Source organism: Lissotriton vulgaris, chromosome 6, assembly GCF_964263255.1.
Source record: "Lissotriton vulgaris chromosome 6, aLisVul1.2, whole genome shotgun sequence".
Taxonomy (NCBI): Eukaryota; Metazoa; Chordata; class Amphibia; order Caudata; family Salamandridae; genus Lissotriton; species Lissotriton vulgaris.
Genome location: NC_141694.1, coordinates 1353406889 through 1353420467, shown reverse-complemented (window position 1 = coordinate 1353420467; position 13579 = coordinate 1353406889). Strand labels below are relative to the sequence as shown.

The following is a 13579-nucleotide window of genomic DNA, read 5'->3' as shown; positions in this document are numbered from 1 at the left end:
GTCTCCTCAACGGGCACCATCCAGCATGGAAATACAGCTTGCGCGCCTGTGGTTAAAGACCAAAAGGGAAAAAAAGGGGGGGGGGAGGGGGGGGGGGGAAGGGGAGAGGGGAGGGGGGGGAAAGGAAAAAGGGGGGGAGAAAGGGCAGGGAAACAACCCTGCTCCATATCCTACCCAACCAACAAACCCCCCAACTACAGCACCCAAACCCACCCCCTGCACTGTGCCAATGACCATCTGCTCTCCCCTCGTAGCGACCCTCCGGTGGACTCCGCTACTAGACGCCGACTCCAACCAATCAAACAGGTGGATCCGGCGGCGGTGTCAGCCGTAACAGCCTGAGATACCTCGGGCAGGTGATCTCCCTGAACTCAGAACACAACAGACCATGGAAAGGCGCCCACAGCTCCTCAAAAGCATCTACATCCCCTACTGCCACTAAGGACATTTTCTCCATGCCAAGAACATGCCACAATCTATGCAGCCAGCCAACAACTGAGGGGAGCGTGGTGGAGCGCCAGTGTATGAGAATGTTTTGCACCGCTGACCCCAGAGCTATCGCAATCTGTCTACCCCTTCTAGACCTGAGGGGGTACATCAACCCATTCGGCAATCCCAACAGGACATAGGCAGGGAACCGTGGCAGCTCTATCTCGAAACATTTGTCAACCTCGCTAAGGACCTCCTCCCAGTAAGAAGCCAAAAGGGGACAATCCCACAAAATATGGGTAAGCGTGCCAGTCTGGCCACAGTTACGCCAGCACGTCCCTGGTATTGACCTATCCATCTCATGTAATTTCTCAGGAGTGCGATACCAATAGGTCGAAATTTTGGTGAAGGTCTCCGTGAGCCCCGTGTGATAGGCAGAGTGGCGTGAGCGGTAGGAGATGTGGTCCCATTCTGTATGACTCAACACTCGTCCGAGCTCCCGGTCCCAGCGCTCCCGACCCGGGTTGTGAATGTGAAAGGGGGGGGGGGGGTTGCAGCATCTTGTACAAGTCAGAGATAAGCTTAGCGTCCGATGTGCGAGTGACTAACCAGCGCTCGTACACCGTGATATCCCGGTCAGCCCTTTCGCGCACGTGGGACTGCAGCGCCCAGTGGTGCGCCTGCATATACCGCATGCGCTCCGTCTCAGGGAGGCCATAATCCCGCCGCAAGTCCTGGAAGGGGATGACACCCTCAAGGCCATACAGGTGATACAAAGTGCAACAGCGGGCCGCCCGCCAGCAGTCGTAAGCACCAGGTTCAGTTCCCGGACCAAAGTCCGGATTGCCAATTAGCGGCGTGAAGGGAGAGGGAAAGGTTGTGAGTTCATGCCTGGTGGCCACTGAGTCCCACACCCGGAGTGGGACACGTGTCACAAAAGAGGCGTAAAGGTTAGGGGGTCGATGGGACCGTCGCAAGAATGGCACCTCCTGTAGCGTTCTGCCTGCTACCGCCTGGTCCTGAAATAGCCAGTGTTTGTCTGACTCCCACCGGCTCCACTCCACCAGATAGCGAAGTTGGGCGGCCTGGAAATATTTCCGTAAGTCTGGAATCCCTAGCCCTCCAGATTCAGGCGCCAGCGTAGCAATGTTCCTTTTAATCCGTGGTCTTCGGCCCTGCCACACAAAACGCGCAATGGCCGACTGAGTCTCCGCGAGCCATCCCGTGGGGGGTTGCAGCGGCAGCGCCCTGAACAGGTACAGCACCTGGGGTAGAAGGGTCATCTTCACTGCGGCCACCCTACCCAGCAGCGACAACGTGCCCTTATCCCACCGAGCCAGTTCCTCCCTAATTTTCGCGCTCAAAGCCGCATAATTGGCCGTGACCATCGCTGGGAGTGAGGGTGCTAACAGAATCCCCAGGTACGGAATCCGGTCCCCGGACCAGCTCAAAGGGAAAAGCCTCTGTAGTTCCGCCCTGGTGGCGCCGGTCAGCGAAATATCGAGGGCAGCAGATTTCCCGAGGTTCACCCGAAAGCCCGCCACCGCGGCGAAAAGGTCCAGTTCCGCGATACAAGCCGGCAGCGACCTCCGTGGGTCATCGAGCGTCAAAATGACGTCGTCCGCATAGAGGCTAATCGCGTGGTGAAATTCTCCCATCTTGACCCCGATAATATCGGGGTTCTGTCGAACCCTTTGCGCAAACGGCTCCATATAAAGAGCAAAGAGCAAAGGGGACAGCGGACATCCCTGTCGTGTTCCCCGTTCTATAGGAAAGGGTCGGGAACTGTCCCCGTTCACTCGGACCACCGCGGACGGAAACCGGTAGCAGTTAAAAATCAGGTGCCGGAACTTCTCGCCTACCCCGAACTTGCCCAGGACCTTCTCTAGGTAGGGCCAGTGCACCCTGTCAAAAGCCTTCTCCGCGGCTATGGAAAGGAGCATTCTTTCCCCAAGGATCCTGGAGGCCTTCTCAAGAATATGAGTCACCCTCTTCGTGTTGTCCACCGTTTGCCTGCCAGGCACGAAGCCGGCTTGATCCGAGTCGGCCATGCCCGGGAGATGAAGTGCCAAACGTGCCGCTAGTATGCTAGTGAACACTTTCAGGTCCACATTCAGTAGCGAGATAGGACGGTAGGATCCACAGGCAGTCCGGTCCTTGCCCGGTTTCGGGATCACGGAGACCGTGGCCTGGAGAAATTCGGGGGGGATGGCGCCTGGCTCCGAGAACGCGTTGAAGAGGCGTGTCAACAGAGGCGCCAACTCCTGACAGAAGGTCTTATAAAAAAGAGGGATAAAGCCATCCGGGCCTGGGGCCTTACCCGGTTTAAGCCGGGAGATCGCCGTGACCACCTCCTCGATACGGATCTCCCGCTCCAGATACTGGGCCTGATTCGGCGTCAACGACGGGAGCGGCACCGACTCCGAATAGTCCGCCTCCGCCTGGGCGGAGGGGGCCTCGCCAGCATAGAGGTCAGCGTAAAAACTACGGAAAACGTCCGCAATTTGCTCGTCTTCCGTGACTGAACCTCCGGCAGGGGTAACCAGCTCCTTCACCCGGTGCTGTTGGTGTTGCACTCTAAGCTTGTTGGCCAAGAGCCGTCCGCACCTGTCGCCACCGGTGTAATACTTGTGCTTCAGACGAAGCATCGCGTACTCAGCCCGGTCCATGTCGAGGGCAGACAAGAGTTTCCTGGCGGCTTTCAGTTGTCTCCAGACCCTGGGGGCTCCCGTCCTAAGATGGACCTGCTCCAGCTCCCGCACCTGTCGGGTAAGCTCATCCCTCTTGAGCTGGCGATCCTTGTTCTCCGCCGAGGAGATGGCGATAAATTCGCCCCGGAGCACAGCCTTCAGGGCGGCCCATTGCGTCGCGCGGGAGGTGTCTTCATTATCGTTTACACGTTGAAAGTCCGCAATGGCCGCACGAATCTGCTGCACCGTCAACCGTCTGTGCAATAGGGTGTCCCGGAGTCGCCAGACCCCTCTTGGTCGAGCCACCGGGGGTAAATTAAAGGTACCATCCACCGGTCATGGTCGGAAAGAGAGAGGACTCCCATATCGGCATTCGAGGCCAGAGCGAGCATCGGGCCAGTCACAAGTAGATGGTCCAGTCGCGCGTAGGACTTGTGTGCGTGTGAGAAATAGGAGTACGCGCAGGTCGCAGGGTGGAGGCGGCGCCACATGTCATGCAAGTCCAGCTCCTCAAGTCGGGCGCGAACCGAGCCCGAAAGCTCTCCCAACTGGTGGCGCCGTTGCACAGACCTGTCCAGAGCCGCGTCGAAGACTAGATTCAGATCTCCCCCCAACACTATGTGCCTATCAGAGGTGGACGCCACGTCTTCCAATGCCTTGTGCAAAAATTGATCTTGATGGTCGTTGGGACCGTAGATCGAGCCCACAGTCATCACCAGGCCCCCCACCTTAATCCTGTATGCCAAGAGCCTCCCTTTCTGTTCCGCTACCTTTTGTAAGATCTCCCCCCTGAACCCCTTGGAGAACAGAAGTGCCACCCCTGCCGTTTTAGAAGCGCTGGAGGAAAAAAGCTGCGTAGGGAACTTGGGGGTACGCATTCTGGGACAATCTTTGGCCAGCAGATGGGTCTCCTGTATCAGGCAGATGTCAGCTTGGGAGTTCTCTAACAGAGACAACACTGCCCGCCGTTTAACCGGGTTATTCAGCCCTTTCACATTCAGAGTGACAACCTTAAGGGCCATCAAGGAGGGGAACCCTTAAAATGCACATGAAGGTGGGCAAGGCCCAGCAGGCGAACATAGAGGCCACCTCACGAAGCCTCAGCGAACAACAAGCGCAGACATCCTTACGGCACAGTGCAGTCCCCAAACCCCAAAACCCCCCAACTAAGTGGACCCCCCCCTTCCCCTGGAACTTCACACACCCAACCCCACACCGCTCCAAACTCCCAGCCCCCCTGCAGACCCCCAAACTCAAAACACCCCCCTGCAGTTCCCATTTCCCATCCCCGCTTCTCAAGTCATTCAAAGAAGCCATTGTCCCAGCCCGGTCCTTATCGGACAAGGCTGTAGAAAGTCAGTCTAGTGGACGTCCAGCCACAACCACCTGCACTCGCCATCCCGACCCTCCCCCCCCAGAACCCCCACACCTGCAATAAGGAAAAGCTAGTGTAGACTCCCCCCGGAGTAAGTTCAGGCCGTCAAGGCCACTTCGCCAATCGCCGTTGCTCTGGAGGCCTCCTGAATGGCGGCCGACATGTCCGCCCGAATCGTGGGCGAGTCAGGCCGCTCCGGTGGTGGGGAGCGCCTCTCCCCAGCCTGCTGCCAACCATCTCGAGTGCTCCGCCTGCGGCGCGGCGCCGGAGTGTCTGCATCCGATGCCGTGATGCCCAATACTGCGCACACATCCTGGAGGGACCGGAGCTGGTGCAATATTCCGTTCCATCTGAAAATCAGGCGGAAGGGGTGCCCCCAAGAGTACTGCGTTCCCTGCTCCCGGAGAAAGTCTGTAGCGATTTTAAAGGATTTTCTCTTTTGCAGCGTGACCGTAGACAAATCCTGATAGAGGGCCACCGGGTGATCTCTGAAGCGGAAAGGCTGCTGCCGCCGCGCCTCGCGGAGGATCCGCTCCTTCAGGGGGAAGTCCGGTAGGAAGGCCAGAATGTCCGGGGGGGGCGCCGTAGCTCTGCGAGGGCGGCCCACCCGGTGCGCCCTGTCGATGCGGACTTGAAAATCCTGTGACTCTCCCAAAATTGCACGGAAGAGGGCCTCTAGGTAGGCGGTCACGTCTTCACCCTCTTCGCCGGACGGGACGCCCCGGACCCTGATGTTGTTCCGCCTGGACCGGTTTTCGAGGTCCTCGGCGTGGGCCTGCAGCTCAATCTGTTGCTCCCGCAGCCGCAGGACCTCCTGCTGCAGGTGGGTGATCTCTTCGTCCCTGGAATGACCAGCTTCCTCCACGGTGTTGACTCGCTCCCCCAGGGAGTCCACCTCTCTCCGTACCTCGCGGACCTCCTGCTTTAAAGTCTGAAAATCTTCCCTTAAGGAGCTAAACAGCGACTCCAGGAACGATCGTGTCACCGGGGGCTCTCCGCCTTCAGCGCCTCTAGAAGGGGCCGGGGAGTTCGGGGCGGCCTGGCTCCCTCCGCTGCGTAGGGCACCGCGTCCCAACATGTCCGGCAAAGTCCGGTCGCCTCTCCTCTGACCCCTGGCATTCGACATCCTGGCGGCGCGGGAGCCACCGATGGCCGTCGCTCGGCAAAGAGGCCACTAGGGTCAGGACCGCTATTCGCCAGCCAGGAAGCACCGCCACACAGAGGCCCCGACCAAGGCCGGGCGGCCGGTCCGTGGTTCCCAAAATGGCCGCCCTTACAGTCATTGGGCCAACGCCCAGGGAATGAGGCCTACCTCCACCGCGGGTCCAATGGCGATAAACACAGCCGGAGGGCAGGCTCGCGGGGCAAAGGCAGCCGGGGTCGGCACGTCTGGATGAAGAAATGCTCTGGAGGCACGACACCACACCGCCACGACCAGGGTTGGGCCGGAGCGACCGCGCGAGGCGAGCGTTCTCAAGCCCCGGACTTGCGTAGTAGCCGTAGGCCGGCTCCGCTTCCGTCGCCCCCCTCCGTTCGGCTTCGCTCCGCCGGCGAAGTCCTCCTTGGCTCCCACTCGATCACCGCGGTGCAGGCACTCCGGCAGGCCACTCACAGCCGGCAGAGCACACCGTCGAGACCCCAAGCCTGAAGGTCTCGCGGCCTCCGGGCCGCACACAAGCCGACCAGCGGGCTCCGCCCCAGGCTATCTCGGTCCAAATCGCACCTCTAGCGGGGCACCCAGGGCTCAACGAGCGCTCCACACCACCACGGGGGTCACCAGGCTCAGTCACCGCTCGATCCGGGGGGGAATCAGCGGCTGTGAGCGGTGCAGGGTTTCAGGGGTCCGGGAGCTCTCGGCAAGTGCGACCTCTCAGCCCGCCATCTTGGCCACGCCCTCCTCGGCATGCATTTAAAACATTTTCCCCACATTAAAGGAAGGACTAAAGCGTTCTGACATTAACCAGCGCCATCTTGGAGTGGTACACATTGCCATAGATCTAATTGATCTTGTACATGTTTTTCTCACATTTTACTCCAATGTCCAAGTACAGTCACCTATGTGAAACAGAAGTAATTTATTGCTGCCTTACAGTTTCAAGCTTTTCATTACTTTATATTTCGAATGAATTAGCAACCGCCTATATGCACACGCAAAGAAACGGTAAAGGTGTCAAATTACTTGACTCAAAACAAATTATGCCGTGTATCGGCCATTATCCTCCCTCTTATGTTATTCAAGTCTGTGTTTAAACAAATCAACCATTTTTTGCTCTCATTCGTATGTACATTTTTATACGTTTTTACATTGCATGTTCACCATAGCAAGAAGTATACTAACAATGTTCACATTACATTGCCTATCTGAATTTCCAAATTATAGAACCAAACAAGGAACACATCCTGACTCGTGATTCAAATTCAAAATTGGAAATTAACGTCTAATCCAAAGAAATAACCTGGTTTCATCAAAATTGTATCAAACACTGTTCTTAACATGGCTGTCACACTCAATTCATCCCCAGCAATATCACAGCTTTATCATTGACAAATGCTTATGTTCCGGTATGTGCCATGAGGTCTTCCCCACTGTTCATTCCCCAAGGGGTCTTAGTATCGAGGTCAATAATGTACCTCGATTCTAATCTCCCAAGTTTTCTTAATCGGTCCCCACCTCTGACACTATCGGGGACTTGATCAAGGCCTAAACAGATTAACTGATTCTGATCCCTTTTATGTTTCTTAGAGAAATGTCTTGCAACCGGATACGATTGGCCCACCTTGTCTATGTCATATGTTCAAGTATTCTTATTTTGAATGGGTGCACAGTGCTGCCTATATAGCGCAACCCACAGGGGCAAATGAGACAGTACACCACATACGGTGTGCTGCAAGTGATGAATTTACTAATCTTTACTAATCTTCTTAACCATGCCTGTGTCCTGAATGGTGTATGAAAGCGCTCTTTTGCTATTGCAACACGCTTTGCATTTGTTACAGGGGAAAAAAACCCTCATATCTTTGAGGGTATTAGTTTTTGGTGGTATTTTTTCCAAATGGCTACGTACCAACTGATCTCGGATGGACCTAGCCATTTTGAATGTGACTAACGGGAAATCGGGGACATCTCCACCTATGACACTGTCCGTTTTGAGGATGTGCCAGTTTTTCTTCAGCATATGTTTCAAATGGTTTGCCTCTGCTGAATATGGGGTGATAAGTCGGAATTTACCTCCTTCTGTTTTCCTGTTCTTACTTTGGAACAATAAGGTATCTCTCGTGATGGCTCTTACTTTGCACAGTGTTTTATTCAAGGTTACAGGATTATAGCCCCTTACAATGAATCTGGCTACACTTTCGGATGCTGCTATTTCAAAGTCACAATTGCGTGTGCAATTCCTCTTGAGTCTTAGTAATTCCCCATAGGGGATACTTTGCACTAATTTAGGGGGGTGGCTGCTAGTTGCAAACAATATCGAATTGCCAGCCGTGGTTTTTCGATATAAAGAGGTCTCAATTCTCTCCCCCTCAACGTGCACTCTCAGGACCAAATAGTCCACTGCCACTGGACTAATTGTCCCCGAGAAGTGAAGGTCATTGTCATTTAAGTTGGCGATATAGTGGCGTGCAGTCTCCTCTGTCCCTTGCCAGATGATAAATAAATCATGATGTATCGATGCCATTTAATCACCGAGCCGCTCGATATGTCATCACTGTAGGTTCTGGGCACCTGCTCCTCCCACCAACCAACGAACAAGTTCGCATAGCAGGTCCTTAGTCATTGCTTCTGAGAATGTATCTAAGGCATCAAACGGCATTTGTGGGTTAAAAGTAGAGCGCGGCTTAAAGGGACTCTCTTCCCGGTCTTGCTCTATTCCCACATTCATTGCATGCTGTACTACATCCTGGCTCATTACATCATCCACCATTACTTCAGTTCTTAAATTCTCCAATACTTCTATGCCTGGAAGGTCATTGACAACAAGATCATCGGTAGCTGTTAATCTTGCTGTGGATTTTTTATTATCCTTCAAATGTGTTCTGATTTTGAAATACTTATGAAGTTTCAACTTTTTTACGAAACTGAAAAGGTCAATCCTTGTCACTCAAGGAAGAGATACAAATGGATAAACTCTGAGAATCACATAGGAATGGTAGTGAGTACAAGGGTCTACTACATATACTAGTGGTTAGAGTTATCTCTCTCTCTCTCTCTCTCTATATATATATATGTATATATATATATATATATATAAATATATATATATATATACACATATACAAATAGATGTGATTTTCTCAGGATTTGTGGATTTGTGGTGAGGGAAGCAGCATGCTGGATACAGGTTGTGTTGGGCCGAACCAAGTAGGCAGAGTCTGCAAAGGTTAACAAGGGGGCGGCCGATGCTCTCCCCCCTCTGATCCCTGCTGTTTTAGATAATAACCGCGCCAATTGCTTCTGGGAGTGGGAGGCTTCAAGTGCGCAGATTCAGCGCGGGCGTGCAGTCATCATTTTAATGCCAGGCATGTTCCAGAGATAATGTAGCAACTTGGCATATGTAGGGGTGCGATGCTCCTCCCACCAGGGGCAGTGGTCATCACGGGGGCATTGCATCCTACCTCTACACAGTGGACAGAGTGCTCCGGTGTTGGGATGCAACTCTCCTCTCTCCCAGAGTCAGCCGCTAAGTCCGACGGGTGCCATTTTGGAACCAGGCATTCCCGAAGGACTAGTGGTACGGGGATTCACGTTGGGGGCACAGACCCTCTCGCCTGCTGATCACAGGTGGGAGGTGGCGGGTTGCTCTAACTGCTGCGTCCGAGGCCAGCGCCGGCCTGGATTCTTGGCTGCATCACCATCGCATCGGCGGGAGAAGGGGGCAGTCCGATTGCCATGTGATTACTATGGGTGAGACACAAGTACAGTGGCGGCTCACAGTGGGAGTGCTGCGGGGTGGTGAGGCAGGGTGGGGGTAGTGGAGTTGGACACACGACGTCCACAAGTAAACTAAGTAAATAAATAAATAAAACTTTTTACCTTGCGCTCGCTGCATCGCTGAGTTGGCGACGCAGCGAGTGCAAGGTAAATAGTTTTATTTATTGATTTACTTACTTTACTCGTGGACGTCGTATGTCCGACTTAACTACCTCTCCACCCTGCCCCTCCCCCGCCCCGGCCCACAACCCCGCAGCACTCCCAATGAGAGCCGCCACTGCACTTTTAGTTATACTCACCCACAGAATAACATCCAAAACCAGGTGATCAAAAAGCAAAACATCTGCGTGTATTAAATGAGAAGAGCCCATCTTGCAACAGTACTTAATTTGGAGAATAAATTCCAGGCTCCTCATCTATCTCTAGCTCACCTCTAAACTTTCCCTGTCTCTTTATCTCCCTTTCTCATTGTTATTCTGACTTTATTGTCCTCCTTTTCCGTTTTGTGTTTCTCTCTCTCTTGTTCTGGGTCAAAGTTTGATGAGGAAAAATAAGTGCTCTCACCCAAACAAAAAAGTGTGCAGATGCGCTCCTCGTGCAACGACTGGCTCAAAAAACACTGAAAGGTGTAAAGAGCATTGTTACAGTAAACAAATAATTTTCTGATTGCATTTTACCTACACCAACTATGATTCTTTCATCATGTGCATAACAAGTTCATACTGGATTAGTGTATTTGGCTGATCATTCTCAGAGCCTCCCCTCAGTGACAAAAAGGATGAGATGCCAAAATGGTAGACTTGTTAAAAGAGCATGCTTACTTGTATTTTCAGGAGGCTTAGTGCTCGTTCGTAAGTGTGCTATATGTGAAGAACATGTAATGCTCATAAAGAAATGGTTTGACTGTGAACAGTCACAGGAATATCTGGATCCTAATTTTGCTTAGCGCCCCTTCATGTAATATACAGTTTGAATTGGGTACTCTATTTAATAACAGACTTTCTTTGTCCACATCCAGTGGATTTTACTTATAAAGTCCTAAGAGAAACGGAGCAAGACTCTTCTGAGCAATCACTGACCCGAAGCCTGTAGGCAAATGGAGCAAGGGCCCAAAACCAGTGAAACCACTTCCACATACTTGTTACCACACCAAGGACCAAAGCAAACACGGCAGCTGCCATCACAACAGATACAGCTTCAGCAACCATATTCCGTGCTGCCTTGCTAAGAGGAACTGCAACAACACATTTTAGCCCAGTTGGGTCAACAGCAGCAACAACATCTGCTACAATAGCAGGGACCACAGCAGAAATCATTTAGGCCAGCACAACTTGCAAAACTGCTACGACCACAACTCTGACAAGAGCTAAGACCACAGCAAAGAAAAAAAAGTGACAAGTGGAATGCTTGAACCAATTTCAGACACTAGTAATTGTCCTTGACAACATTTAATCTATTAATCAATTTTTTTATGTGCTCATTTTACTATAGACAAAGGCAAATCATACATAATTCAGACCCAGTCATGCTCCAATATTAACAGTCCATTCGATCTGTCAAGTCATATGATCTCTGTAAGCCATCACAAGCAAACCTAGACTAGATGGCTTTGTGCCTTGTTTGGCTTTATTATTGACGTACAGCTTTGGCCAGGTGGCACATTGACAGAGGGATCTAATTCTGGGCATACCGTTTTCAAGTAGGGCATTTCACTCACACAAAAAACAAGCATTGAGAAAACCAATAGGTCTGCTTTTAAAACAGACGCATGCGGAAATACACACTAACTGCTCCTCATCCCTGTGCATATCGGAACCAAGTTTTTTATTCTCCAAGTTTGTGGTGCCATGCTGCATGTTACACAACCATGAGACAGTGCAAATAGACTATCACATTTGTGTGTGTTTTTGTTTGCCTGAGATACCATAGTAAAGGCAAATCTGCTAGCCTCTCCAATGCATGTTCAATGAAGATGTAACCTAAGGTAGCAAGTCTATAACATGATCAAAATATATATATATTTTTGTAATGAAACCGCATGTTGTTCACAGAGCTAGTCCAAGAAATTAATTATGTATGTATGTAAATAACCCTGGTGTTGTGTAGGGCTATCCATGTCCACTTCACAGTGCTTTCCTGCATAAACAATAACCCTTAGTTAGAGAAAAACGGGCTTTAAAATGCGGGCTGAGCCACGTGTTCCATTTCCCTGCATTGTAACCATGCTAGCCTTAACCATACATGTGCCTTAACAACGAAAATGTGTGGTTAAGGCAGTTCTCGGGCTAGATGCGTAAATGGGGGGGGGGCACAGGAAAAGGAATGATCGGTAGGGGATGCGGTCTCGTAAGTGGGGCTGGGGTAGTTTTTAGGGGTGGGGATAGTTTTTAGGGCTCAGGGGAGGTTGTCAATGTTTATAGGCTAGGGGGATGGGTTTTAGTCCTCAGGGCAAGGTGACTTCAGGGTAGTTTTCAGGGGTGGTGGCAGTTTTTAGGGCTCAGGGCAGGGGGGCTGGGGTAGTTTTTAGGATGTGGGGGTACGTTTTTTGGGCTCAGGGCAGGGCATGTTCAGATGGCACAAACACTACCAACATTATCTGTAATCTGTAATACTTGCTTCTTAAAGATAGGCACTGGACCGAATACTACTTATGGATTAACTTGTAATATGTCATTATGATAGTGTTAGAGACACCTTCTCAGTGATGTTTGAGCACAAGTTTTAAATCAAGAAGGACTGTAATGGCAGAGTAAATAGTACCGTATAGCCATTGACCGTAATGGACCATTTTGATAAATAGGCCATTATCTCAATTGCTAGTACAGGAAAAGTGGAAATGTGGTGATTTTTAAACATTGTTGTGAAATACTCTTCAATTATCTATAAGACAAAGCAAGATAAATGTAAAGTGTTTTATTTTTCACAGTCTTGTGTTTCAATGGTGGGATCTTTGTTTGCAGAGCATAAATGGTGTTGGTAGGGGGAAATATTATTACACAATACCAAAAATGTCTGGTGTTTTCTGTGGTAAAACCTCCCATGTTTTCGTTGCTGAGCTTGTTTAGTGTGTCCAAGTTCCCTAAGGATAACAAAATGGCCGAGGGAGCCAGGGACGGAAGAGTGTTGACGTGAGCCATGTCTTTGTATACATCAATGTTCACTGCATCAAATGCCTGTATCGTTTTACATTCTCAAGCCCTTCTGACTTTCTGTTTTCAAATTCTCTTATAGTTACCATATTTAAAATTTGCCAGATATGCCGTGAGCCAGTGAAACGTTCATTAACCCACACACCTTTCTTTTTGATTGATGCATCTTAAGTCTTTTTGCTCTACCACATAGACAATGATTTTCCGGAACATGAACTACAATAATGTAAACCACTTCAAACGTATAGGCTAAAGACACTTGATTTTTTGGACAATTTCCTTCTCTTTTAATAAGTTGATTTAGTTCATTACTTGGTGTGTCCACCGGGTTGGCATTGTTTAAATAGGCTGCCTATGAGTCTACAGTTTGCTGTTGAAAACCACCTGTTGCCTATTGTTTGGTTGCCTGAATAGGTCCCTAGAGACTTTTTGAATATGTCTCTGAACAGTTCAGATTTCTGGTGGACTAGGTAATTTCCCCGCAATTGTGGGTGGGATCACTGGTTGAGGTGGAAAATTACTTCCAAAAGAAAGCGATCGAATAATCTGTTTCTGTTTGTACTGCAGTGGATTGAATTTAGATATTCTGGTGGCTGCGTTTAGTCAGGCCTTCCAAAAATGTGTGGTTGTAGCCATGATCAAGAGATTACCACTTGAGGGCACTTATGAGTTGTTGTATCGAATCTGCCTTACTTGATTAAAAATAGTGACATTTTTCCCACCTATAGCTAATTGGTATAGTCTGTGTCAAAATAATATGTTTTGAGTGGCTGCTGAGTGCATTAAGCTCAGAGTTGTCAGTTGGACTGAATACATTGGCTTCAATATAAATCCATTTAGCATTCCCTCACAATTCAAATTAGGATGCTATCATTGATGGGCCCGAGGTCAATTGGAGGCATGATGTGCAAGCTGACAATACATTTCTTTTCCATTTCTACAATACTATGTTTAACCCACCTTATCCGTTATTGCCAGTTCTTTTCCCGCTATCTGGAAGTAA

The 13579-nt window shown here is 50.4% G+C and overlaps 1 protein-coding gene across 1 annotated transcript in view; it reads left to right on the top strand.

Annotated features, from left to right (window-relative positions):
- RYR2 (ryanodine receptor 2) overlaps positions 1–13579 on the top strand; it is a 3481211-nt gene that overhangs the window by 1621988 nt on the left and 1845644 nt on the right. The window lies entirely within an intron of this gene.